The sequence below is a fragment of the Nanorana parkeri genome, unplaced genomic scaffold (genome assembly GCF_000935625.1).
Source record: "Nanorana parkeri isolate BGI_ZX_2015 unplaced genomic scaffold, ASM93562v1 scaffold114, whole genome shotgun sequence".
Classification (NCBI taxonomy): domain Eukaryota; kingdom Metazoa; phylum Chordata; class Amphibia; order Anura; family Dicroglossidae; genus Nanorana; species Nanorana parkeri.
In genome coordinates, this window is record NW_017306382.1 from 1,072,355 (window position 1) to 1,075,881 (window position 3,527).

At 39.7% G+C, this 3,527-nt stretch overlaps 1 protein-coding gene across 1 annotated transcript in view; it reads left to right on the plus strand.

Annotated features, from left to right (window-relative positions):
- The window catches only part of ME3 (malic enzyme 3), a 126,467-nt gene that overhangs the window by 87,991 nt on the left and 34,949 nt on the right, over nt 1-3,527 (plus strand). The gene's annotated exons all lie outside the window — the stretch shown is intronic.

The following is a 3,527-nucleotide window of genomic DNA, read 5'->3' on the forward strand; positions in this document are numbered from 1 at the left end:
TCCATGGCTTCCATACATCGTGTCACAATCGTTGGCCCTGGAGTAGAAAAAGATTAACGGGTCAAAGTCTTAAAAGATGTTTTCTGTGCTCTTAAGGTGATAGTAGAAAAATGCTTTAATGGACCACCTTTTGGCTTGGGCAGCATTTTTCAGCTTCCTTCCCCCAGAACATTTTGTCACTGTTTGGATTTATCAATTGATGTGTTTTGGATTTTTTAGGTCTCGATTTTTTTAATTTTCACGGCTGATGAGCTGATCAGATAGTTTGGGGAAAATGTCACTGATGGAGAAATGTTGCAAAAGATAAATCTATAAACATATAAGATAATTTTAATAGGTTAGTTATAAAGATTAACATTTTCAAACAAGATTTTAATACAGCAATGTCAAAGTGATGGCAAATAGCAGCTTCCCTTGCTATCTGCTGTTTTTGTGGCTGCTGGATATTGGCCATTTCAGATTGCAAAAGCCAATAGAAAGCTGGCTATTGCACCCGCCCCAAGGAGAACGTCAGGTCCACCTCTGCTGATTGACAGCAGCAGTGGGTGGGTGCATCCATCCACACTAAACAGCATGGATGCATTGTCAAAATATGATGCACTGTTATATTCTGACAGTCGGTAACCATGGCTGCCATCATACCCAACAGTGATTGCAGATGATTGACTGCTGTCGCTGTGCTGTTCAGCCGACAATTCTCCACCCAGGTACTTCAATTTTGAGATGAAAGTTTGTCGAGCCAGGTGCCAGCAGGGCCCCCATGGATCTAAATGTGGCCAACTCAGCAGAAAGGAGATTAAATTCTATCCGGGAATGGCCAGCCTAAGACTCCAGTGACAAGATTTGTGACTATGTCATGGCAGAAGTGTCACAAAGACTTTTCAGTGGAGTTGAGCAGAACTGCACATTTTGGTGCGCTATCTCTTCAGTGGCATTCCTAAAAATAAGAAGCCAGCTATGAGATTTAACTTTGCCAGCAGCTACACATACACAAAGTATGCGTTTTAGGGTAGGTTCAGCAAAGCATAAGGACACACAAATATTTTTATAGAGGTGGGTGGTAATAAGGACCATGGAACCATTTGTAGTGAGGAACAGATAAATGGTAGAAATCATGTTTACCTATCCGGAGTTCATTCCAGCCATCAATTTGCAGTAGGTATTAGGGATGCACTGATACTGTATTTTTCAGAACGAGTATTCATACTTGTCCTCAAGTACTCACCAATACCAAATGACGAATGATTTTAGGACAATGGTGGAGCGCCAGGGCCTGGTCACAGCTGCAACCCTGGTAGCTCTGCCACTCCAAGCTGAAGAGGGACTACAAATCTCAACAATACATTATACAGCAATACAGAATACCACCCACTATAGAGGAATACAAATTCCAGCAATACATTATACAGCAATGCAGAATGTCACCGGTTATAGAGGACTGCAAATCCCAGCAATACTTTATACAGCAGTGCAGAATAAAATGAAGCTACGTACTCTGTGTTGATCAGGAGTGGCGGCCTGATGTCTCCAGGGTCTCATGTGGGCTGTATTTTCTGTATCTTTGTACAATAGTAATTCCTTTCTAAAACCAAAACATGTCTTATGGAGATATACATTAAAGATAAATTGATCCAGGAAAACAACACTGACCTTTGCAAGTTCCCATGATATTTGGTATCAGTAAGATAGACAGATTGGGGGGGGGGGGGGGGTGGCTATGTATATTGTAACTGTAATAGAACATGCTGTAGCCTTGGGGTATGCTGAAAGTCTGTCAAAGTCAAGATAGGATTTCTGCACTCTTATGTGTATGATTACTGTGTCATTCTCAACACCGGATATGTCAGTTGAGACTCACTATGGTCAAATGCACAAAATGTTCAAAGGCTTGTGAACACCTGAACATCACACATCTGGTGTATGGTCAAAAACTATATTGTCACCCCTACAAATGATTGAGTTCAGGTGTTTCCAGAAAAGGGTACTGTTACATCTACAACATACAAAGACAATCAGGACACTTGTGCTTTTGCAACCTTGTGGCAACGGATTGTGAAAGGCTTTTTCTGTTCTTGACTGTATCCATGTGGACAAAGAGATGAACTGAAATGTCAATTGTGACTCAGGTCTTCTCATCCAACATCCGTACATATTAGTGTTTATATAGTGTGTGTGTGTGTGTGTGTGTGTGTGTGTGTGTATTAAGAACAAACTAACCTAGCAGTATAGGAGTTACCGCAATACTCTGTGCACTTTTCCTATGCATTCAACCTTAGCACCTTGATCAATTAATCAATCAATTAATCAATATGGTATGGTATGGTTCTAGACTGATGTTAATTGTTTAATAATCTGAAATTAAAGATCAGGTCTATATCTCTCCAAGAGGGACATTTGTGCAGCACATGTACCGAGTGCATTAAGAAAAAAAAAGATGTAAACAGTTAAATCAAAATGTATTAAGGAAATGAGAGATCAGCATGATATCAATTATGGGTTATTTCTGCCAAAACACAACCTCATCCCTATTATATTATCTACTCTTGTTACTAAGCCTGATTTCCTGCCACATCTGTTCATACACTAGGATGGAAAGGGAAATGGAGGGGTGGAAATGCAGATTATATCGCTCTTTATAAATTAGAATCTAAACAACAAGAGGAGCGTGAATCCAGGATGTCAGAGGGAATGTAAGATGGGGACTGAAATCTTACAGATCAGACATATGATCACTGCAGATGTTTAATCTGTACATCATCGAGAGACTCGCTTGTCAGAATATCCTGGCTTCAACAGGAGTAAAGGAAATTCTTTGGAAAATACAGTTTTAGTTTATCCGTATTATTGGAATAGCAGTCTATTATGAATCCAAAGTAGAACTTGTGCCAGTTTTCTAGTTAATATTTTCATTTTCAATCTTCTTGTTAATTTCTAGTTAATATTTTATCATGTGCATGGTGTGATGCTGTAGAATTCATATGCTAGTCATTATTTTGCTCCAGTAGTGTATCTCCAATCATGAGAGTCTGGATGCCGCACAGCAACATACCCAACCAGCCTCTTCTGTCTGCTTTTCCTTGTTTGGATTGTATTCTCTCCATCCTGCTCCTCTGTAGTTTATTCCTGGTCTTTCTGCTCATCTCTCCTTTCGCACCTATTCTCCTACCCTGCTCTGGTCTTTATGAAATGTATACTCCATACCCTGCTCTGGTCTTCATAAAGTCTATACACCCTGCCCCGCTCTGGTTTTATTCAAATCTATACTTCCTATCCTGCTCTGGTCTCTATAATATCTATGCTCCTTACCCTGCTCTGGTCCTCATAAAGTCTATACACCCTGCCCCGCTCTGGTCTTATTCAAATCTATACTTCCTATCCTGCTCTGGTCTCTATAATATCTATGCTCCTTACCCTGCTCTGGTCTTAATAAAATCTGAAATCCATAACCTGCTCTGATCTTTATAAAATCTATCCATACCCTGCTCATCTGTTTTTTTTTTTTTTTTTTTTTTTTTTTTTTTTTTTTT